This window comes from Lynx canadensis, chromosome A1 (genome assembly GCF_007474595.2).
Source record: "Lynx canadensis isolate LIC74 chromosome A1, mLynCan4.pri.v2, whole genome shotgun sequence".
Lineage (NCBI taxonomy): Eukaryota > Metazoa > Chordata > Mammalia > Carnivora > Felidae > Lynx > Lynx canadensis.
The window spans coordinates 144,595,766-144,605,221 of record NC_044303.2 but is presented as its reverse complement, the minus strand read 5'-3'; positions in this window follow the sequence as shown (position 1 = coordinate 144,605,221).

Sequence of the window (9,456 nt, the reverse complement as noted above, 5' to 3'; positions counted from 1 at the left end):
AAAATAAATTAAAAAAAAAAAACTTAAAAAATAAAACTTGGAAACAGCCCAAATGACAATCAATAAAGAAATAACCAACCAATATGTCTGTAGAATTTAATAATGTCTGTAACAGTTAAAAAGAATGAGGTACTGACAGAAAAATGCCAAAGACTGTTAAATAAGTGAATTGTGTATCATACCTAAAAAATTTACTAATGGTATATAGTACGTGTAGGAAAATGTATGCTGAAACTGTTGACAGTATCAGAGTTGAGCATGTTATTTTATGAATTAGGTATGCCTATTGTAATTAGATTTTTTTAAGTATTATGTGCTTGATTTCATGAACAATTAACATAATAATTTAGCCCCTTATGTTCAGCTGTAAAATTAGAATATAGAAATCAAGAGTATAAAGGAATTTACTAAAATCTTCCAAAGAGGGGGGAAAAAAAAAAACATCACAGACAAGAAAAGGAATCAATACTGCATGAGACTTACAATCCTTAAGAAAACAGTGGAGCTTTCTACAAGGAACATAATCAGCAAACTATTAGTACAGGTATCTAGAATTTTTAGGACTCAGATACTTAGAAAGAAGCAAGCCATCTAGAGAAGAGGAAACCCAAATAGCCAATAAATACATGCAAAGATAAATATTCCCACTGGTAACTGAGGAAATGCAAATTAAAACTGCAGTAAGGTACCATCCCACATACTCAGATGTGGCATTCTCACCAACACTTGACATTGTCAGCCTTTTACCATGTTTTTGGCAATATTTATTCAGGATGAAGAAGCACATACGCTTCGACCTAACAGTTGCACTCATGGATAAATACCAAGAGAAATCCTTCTATGTAGCTATCTAGAAATTTGCAAAAGAATGTAGCAGCAACCCAAAAGGACTAAAGGACTTAAGTCTGGTAACTATTTGGGGACAATATGAGAGGAAAAGTGGGGATAGCTGTCTAACTGCTAAATCCTCATTGACATATCAGGAAATCACTAATATGTAAAGTAACAAATCAAGATGTGATCAATTATTTGAGAAAAAACAGAAGAAACTGTTAAAAGCCATTAATCTGGAGAGTTGGGAGGGTGTGGGGCAGGAGACTGTTCAGGTTTTTTATAAACTTTAAGAGGCTAAAAATAATATACATTAATACATGCATTCATTTGAAAAATGACCAAAATAGTTAACTGGAGGAAAGAAACCAACATGAACATAACTACCAGAAGGAAAAGCTAAGAGGATGAAAATGCTTGCCAATGAAAAGGACATTGGAGGTTGGGGGGAGAGAGCAGGAGACTACTGTTTTCACTGCAAGACTTTTGGGATCTTGATTTTATTTAACCATTTTCATGTATTTAGTAAAAATTCTTCCTTAATAAGTTGCTAGTTTGTAAGTGCTGACCTCCTGATACTCCTTGAACACCTCACATAAAATTTCAGACTCTTAATGGCAATTTATCCCCAGAGTCCGCTTAAAAATGTAAAGAAGAAAACATAATTAGCCAAGGATCACACAAAATTCCAAAGACCGATTGCTAGAAAACCATCAGGCTTTCTCTCGTGGTGCCTGGTTTGTTCATTTTCAAGACAAATGCAAGTCTTCCTTTTTCCACATTGATTTATAAAACAGCACTGTCAAGTGTTGATAATTGGAGGCTAAAATGTAAATAATAAAACATGAACATGTGTTCTAAATATTCAGGGTAGCCCATTTTATGTTTCTGTGAGGTTGAAATTATGTAACATACCACGTCCTAATAAATGTTTCTCAAAATGTCCTCCCTAGTACACCTGTATGAGGGATGGGTCCCAGAATCTGCAGAGTAAACAACACCCCCAGATGATTCTAAAGCATATCCAAGGATGTAAATCACTGAGTTAGAGTGCTTATGCCCTCCAATGGGAAAAAAAACAAAACAAAACAAAACAAGCCCCTGAAACTTTATTTCCTATCTCTAGGACATCTGAATAAAGCAAAATAGAAAAATGAGCAAATTGTAAATCAACATGTATGAGATTGGAGAAAGTAAAATTGTAAAGGTTAGAACGATGTGTTGCTGATCTATATTAAGAACTAGTTTTTCATTAAATATGTAATAAAAATACATATGAAAGTAATATCAGTAGCTCAAAGAGATACATAGTAAGTAAACACAGGAACAGATGTCCCTTTAACAAGATGCTTTATATATATATTTGGTAAACTAAAAACTGCAGCAAATGACCTATAGGCAACATGACTTTGTGAGGGAAAAGTCGGCTGGCCAGCTGCCGAAAGGGTTCTGAAAAAATAGTGATTTCTGAAAGATTGACACTTGTGAACAAGGATGTTCCAGTTAGGACAAAAAAGAAATATATCACTAAATGAGTATCAGGAGTAGAATTAGAGACTCTTAATGAAAAGGTATTGGTCATAAAAGGGATAGAGCTTCTGGCTAAACAGAGGAAAGAAGCCCTACAATCTATGTGAAGTTGGGCTTTTCCTGGGGCAAAAATGAAATTGCATTGCCAACCATTTCTAATTATTTGGTCCTGCCCTTTCTGTTCCCCAGGAGACCTCAAGGGGACCGGGAAGTTTTTCTGTCTGTACACTGACATTTCTTTATTCTCTAAATCTCTTTACTCTTGGAACAAAGGAACAAACCACACTGGTGTGTGTGTGTGTGTGTGTGTGTGTGTGTGTGTGTGTGTGTGTTTTAAGTTTGTATAATTTCGAGAGAGAGGGAATCCCAAGTAGACTCCGCACTGACAGCACAAATCTTGACGTGGGACTTGATCTCAAGAGCCCTGAGATCATGACCTGAGCCGATGCTCAACCAACTGAGCCACCCAGGCACCCCTGTTGTGTGGTATTTTCAAATAACTTTGCAGTCGGTAATTAAACTAGATGTGAAACTTAGTACTGGAGGACATATATTAGGTGGTCTGTACTTCTTTGCCCCAGGACCATCGGACACACACACCCGGAAGGAAGAGAGGGTTAGTCTGTAAGGGGGGAAGACTTGATGATGCTGGAGCTCAGGAAAAAGTGTAGAAAATAGAGAAGAGAATTTCTGCTGCACCTACTACACAAAATTATTTGGGAAGGCATCCTGAATGACGCCTTTTTTAGAGCCCCTGGTCATAGCACCTGCAAAGGGGCAATGTTTGCCCGCAGGTTTTTTTATTGCCAGTCCTCTTTGATAGGTGAATTATCAAATCTTAAGTTCAAGGGTTTTCCCGTAGTATTTTATTATGAACTATTTCAAGCACACAGAGAAGCTGAATTATACATTAAGCACCCATTCTTATCCATCACCTAGATTCTGTCATTGTTAACACTGCTATCTCTGCTTTACCACATATTTAGCCATCCATCCATCCATCAGTCATTCTTAGATTTTGATACATTTCCAAGTAAGTTTAGATCTCAGGATGTTTCATCCTTAGATTCTTAAGCTTGTGTGTCATTAACTACAGTTCAAAATTTGTTTACTTTTGGGGGGAAGGGTAAGATCTACATGGAGAAATGCAGATCTTAAGTGTAGCATTTTACAGGTTTTAGTAAATCCATGTGTCTTCATGACCCAAACCTCTGTCCATCACCCCAGAAAACTCCTTCATACCCCTTTCCAATAGCAAGCGCTATTCTGGGGCTTTTTTTCCTCATTTTAGGTTATTTTTGCCTGTTTCTGAACTTCGTATGAATGGAATCATACAGGATGTCTGACTTATTTCACTCAGCATCATTTATGTGAGAGTCACCCATGCTGTTACATGTGTCACTGGTTTGTTCCTTTTTACAACTTTGTAGTGTCCACTGTATGGCCACACCACCATTTGTTTATCCTTTTTCCTATTGATAAACATGTGGACTCTTCTGAAGTGGGATTTGAGCTTGGTATTGAAGGATCTAGAGAGATGGTGACTGATGGTCAGGAGGAAGGCAGATATATGCTCCCGGCAGAGGAAAAACCATGAAGAAACTTCATCTCCAGATTCCAAAACCCAGCACAAGGCCTTACCAAGGAAGGGCAGGTGTCATCAGGCCCCAGGTCCATCCAGCGGCAAGCACCTACTTCACCTACTTCACCTCACTTCGCCAATCTGTTCTCTTTCATAACCATATCTAGTTCAGGTCTTTATTTGCTCTCACTTGGACTGTTGGGGTAATCTAAATTGGTGGTTTTCAATCCAAATAAACTATGATAAACATGGCCAACAAATAGTCTCTGAACTGCACCTCTTATTATGCCGCTGTCTCCCCTTCATGCTGACCCAACTAAGACCAAACTCCACCTTGGCCTTTATGGTCTTCTCCAGATGGCAATGATCAATCTTCCCAGACTTACTGTCTAAAATTTCTACTCCCTCCATGTCACACACAAGCCACCCGCAGCTCCTCACAAGTCCCCACATAGAGCCAAGCTTTGCCACACACATCCCCTTCCTTATGCAGTTCTCTCTCCGTATAATGGCTCCATCCCTGTATCGTCGAGTGTAAATCATATGTGTTCCTCAGAGTCCTGTCCAAATTCAGAGGGCTCCCTCTTTCATGAAGCCTTCCTTCTCACCCTCCTCTGAATCACCCAGTGCTACTATCTCTGTTATAGCACTTACCCGCAGCTTACCTAACAGCTGTTTGTTATTCTCATCTCTCTTTTATCAATTAGGAGTGTCTTCAGCTGCAAGTACCAGCAAGTCCAGTTAACAGTGGGGTAAACAAATTTGGATTTACTGGCTCTGTGATTCTCTGGGGTTTTCCCTCAAGATTTCAAAATGACTAGAACTGCTTCAGAAATCAAGCCATGTTCACAGCAGGAGGAAGAGAGGAAGTGAGAAATGTCAGGCACATATTTCCCTTTCATCAGGAAAGCAAAACCTGTCCCAAATCCTCCTAGCACTTGAGTCTAATTCTACTAATGCACATCAGAATTCAGGATCTCTGCCTTAAAACGAATCTTGACCGGTCACCTATCATTTTGTTCCCCACCACCCCAACAAAATCAAAGTTCTCCTGGCAAGGAAGAAAGGAGGATGAATATGAGAATACAATTAACAGTGTTTGCTCGTTCAGCTATGCCAGACTGCCAGCTGTTTCCAGGCAGAAACTATCTTACTCACCTTTGTCTCCCCTCAAGATGTCTAGCATCTTCAAAATGTTGATAGATAGAATCTTGCAATCTGGAATTGAAATGTCACATTTAATTTCTATCATATAGTCAATCTCATTATAATAAATTCTATGTGGCATCCACATTTGGGGTTGATTTGGCATTTCATTATATTAGCCACATGGCTATAAGTTACATTCCCAGTCAATAGATGAAAACAAACTTGATGTGAGCTTTCTCTACAGTACATGAAAAGTGAAAAGCAATGCTAGCCACTTCCTCTGTTGGTTAAGGATTTACTACCTTAGCAGATAAACCCCAAATCTCAATGACTTAACACCATGGGAGCTTATTTCTTGTTCAAATAAAGTGCAACACAGGTGTTTCTGACCAGTAGGCAGCTCTCCAGGTGGAGATTCAGGGATTCAGACTCCCTCCACCTTGGAGATTCTATCTTCAACTAGGGATTTCCAAGGTTGTTGCTAAAAAGGAAAGAGTACAGAAGATCACATGTGGGAGGTCTGGCAGGGCAAGCTTTGAAGGGACACGTACCACTTTCCCCCACAGCCCTCTGGCCAAACCTTTGTCACATAATCACACACTAATGCCAGGAGGCTGCAAAATGTAGGCTAGCTGTGGACCAGAGGGAAGAGGAAACAGGTTCGGTGAACCTAGCACCAGACTCTGACACATCCGTAAAGGGAAAGAGACAGATACCAGACTCACAACTTGACTGCTGCTTCTCCTGATTGTTCTTTTTTTCTATTTCTTCTCTTTCTTTCCTTTTTTCCCTTGTAAAGGATCTAGTTAATTCCTTTTTTTTAAATTGAAGTATAGTTGACACCCAATGTTACATTAGTTCCAGGTGTACCACATAGTGATTCAACAAGTTTATATATTATGCTTTGCTCACCACAAGTGTAGTTACCATCTGTCACTATAAAACGCTACTACGATACCGGTGACTATGTTCCCTATGCTGCACCTTTTATCCCTGTGACTTACTCATTCCATCTCCCAGTCTTCTTCACCCATTTTGCCCATTCCCCTACATCCTTCCCCTCTGGCAACCATCAGTTTGTTTTCTGTATTTACAGGTCTGTTTTTGCTTGTTATTTATTCATTTTTGTTTTGTTTAGATTCCATATATAAGTGACATCATATAGTATTTGTCTTTTTTGACTTATTTCACTTAGCATAAAAGCTTCTAGGTCCATCCGTGTTGTCTCAAATGACAAGATCTCATTTTTTATGGCTGAGTAATATTTCTCTCTCTCTCTCTCTCTCTCTCTCTCTCCCTCTCCCTCTCTCTTGCTCTGTGTGTGTGTGTGTATGTGTGTGTGTGTGTGTGTGTGTGTGTGTGTGTGTGTACACCACTCTTCTTTATCCATTTGTCTACAGATGGACGCTTGGGTTGCTTCCATATCTTGGCTATTATAAATAATGTAATACACATGAGGTACATATATCTTTCTGAGTTTTCTATTTTTTGAATCTTTGTTCTGAGGTTAAGAGATTTGGGTGGATGGTTTGAAAATGCATCTTGCTTCTAGTGAGGCTCCCTGAAGTGTTTGAACCCGGAAGACTAAAAGGCGTTAAGGCTAATTGTTCTTTAATGGTTGTGAGAAATATAAGCAGGGTTCAGGTCTTAGAAAAGAACTCCTTATTTTAGGAAAGTGACTCATTCATAGGCAGAGACTAAATGTCTTTTGTAAAGAATGGAACAAATAAGACCACCCTTTGCACAGGTATATAATTTTATTATTTACAGGCTTTTTTTAACATTACACATTGGGCTTGGATTTTAGTTTTTATATTACCTATATTCTCATTGCCTATGTCATTATATTTAGTAAAAAGTGTTCTTCTGTTAAGAGGTATATTCTTATTTGGCTTTTCCATCTAGAATAGGAAGCCTGTCCTTCCCCAATAGGCCATAAGTGGCACAGACTTGTCTACATTCTCTCCTCAAAATGTATTCCTGGAAGGTCTTTGTTCCTAACTGTGAGTGGGAAGGGGGTCTGATGCCCACAGGCCTTCAGCTGGTGACTGCTTCTTGCTGGCCCTCGCGCCACCCAGAGTTCGCTGGTGTACATCCCCAGGGAGCCTGACCACCCATCTTTCTCACTTCCTACCTCTACAGCACTTTGTGACATTTGGGTTGAAATCAAGAATGTTATCAATTCACTTAGTATAGACTCAGGGGGGCAGAAAGCAGGCTCATCCATATTGATTGGTACTGAATTTCCAGCTTAAAAACTTCAGCTATTACATCAAGTGCATACATGTCATTGAGTATTGGTCCGGATTTTCCCTAGAGAAACAATAAGAAATACATACTAAGAGATTAATTTTAGAGAATTGACTCATGCAGTTGTGAGGGCAGGCCAGCAGGCTGGAAATTCAGCAGCCAGAAGTTGATATTGAAATCTTGAGACCATTTCTTTTCTGGAAAAGCCTTGCTTTTGATTAGATTAGGCCAGTTGTCAAGGGTGATATCCTTTACTTAAGGTCAACTGATTGTAGGTGTTGACTATATCTATAAAATACCTTCACAGCAACACCTAGATCTGTGTTTGATTAAATCACCATGTACTATAGCCTGGCCAAGTTAACACAGAAAACAAACCCTCACAGTAATGAAAGTGACCGAAAAAGATATTGTGCTATATGCCTCCTAGGAGTTGTTTCCTTTTCACATCAGAAAGTTTTTTGAAAAAAGGCAACAGTCTCTTAAGCACTAAATGTCACATTTGGGGGTCTATCAGGATGCTTTTTTTTAAAGAATCTGTAGTTCAGTCTAAGCCGAATGTCAACCCCAGTGGTAGTTTTTTTATTTATAATTGAATCCTAATTGTCTCCTTCTCCATAGTTAATGGTTTTTCAAGCTTAGATTAAAACTGAAAGGTGAATGTTGGGATGAGCACTGGGTGTTGTACGTAAGCCAATTTGACAATAAATTTTAATAATAATAATAATAAAAAAAACCACTGAAGGGTGCAGTCTAACCTTTAAAATGGTCTCCCTCATGCTCCTGAAAATACAGCTCCAATAGGACATCTCCCTCTTGTTTTTTTATCAGCGCCTCCAGATATCTGCAGCTTCAAACAGCCTTTCTTTGGAAAATCAAATCTGAAAATACTCAAAGTGCTGGCCTTCAGCTCTGCAGACTTTTGACAACGTACATTAAGTGCAATTTCTCAAAATCTGTTTCTTTTCATAGCCTGTGGCTTGCGAGTGATTTCTGGGAAATGTTGATTATAAGATAAGCTCTTTTCAGTCAGTTTCAAAAGGTGACGCCCAGGTAGGTAATCGTTAAGTAGAGGCATCTCTGCAGAGAAATGAGGGAGTGAGCCAGCCCCTCTGGGTCCACCGTTGTCATTGCGGGGAGTTGTGAACCTACCCATTCAGCTCTTGAAAAGCAGTGCCTGCCGGGAGCACTGGAGAGCCGGCTGCCCTCACAAGCAGCTGCGTGGGGGACAACGAGGGGAGCTGCAACATTGTGTACGTTAACTTTCCAATGCAATTTCTAAAGCCAGGGAAGAGGGCAGGAAAACATCCAGGCTTCGTCACGAGCCAGCCCTTAGATCCGTCCTTGAGTCATTCTGTTAAGTAGAACTGGGTAATTGTCTCACTGGAGACCCACAGAAACAGCTCGTGGGAAAGAACGATTTGCACCTGGAATATATTCATTAGCTCGAGTGTCAAAAGCCACACATCGATAGAAACCAAAATCTTGGCATTTTTTGCAGGCAGCCTTGAAACTTGAAGGGCAGAAGCCACGTGCTCAAGTGGCCACCTGTCTTCCTCTTTTGGCCCCACCTGCCCAGCAAGCCTGGTGGCAGGTGGTGGGAGGGGGCGACCAGAACTCCTGGGGATCTGTGTTGAAAGAGCAGAGAAGGCAGACGCCTTGAACAAATAAGTACTCCGTTAAAGGCCTGTTTTCAGTTTCTTGGGACCCTCGAACTGGTCGAGCTTAAATTGAGAGGGGATTTGGTTTGCCTCAATGGCTGTTTCCTCCCACTCATAGTCACGAAGATAACTTTTTTCATTGTCATTAAAATACATTTAATATACACCATTTTTGCATTGCCCTCTGCTAAAATTTGGACAAAGATAATGTCCCTAAGCCCTGGAAAAGTAGAAAGAGCACTGGACTCAGAAGCCTGGGTTTCAATTCTGGGTCCATGTAGGAACATTTATTAAAAACCTTAGTTGCAAGGCATAAGTAACCCTCCTGGAATTACCTTGGGTGATTGGGTGGGACAGAGTGTTGACTATAAAGACATACACACATTGAAATGGGAATGTGAAGGCTACTCGGAAAGGGGGCGGGAGGGGGTGGCTCCGCTGGTTGCCAGGTGT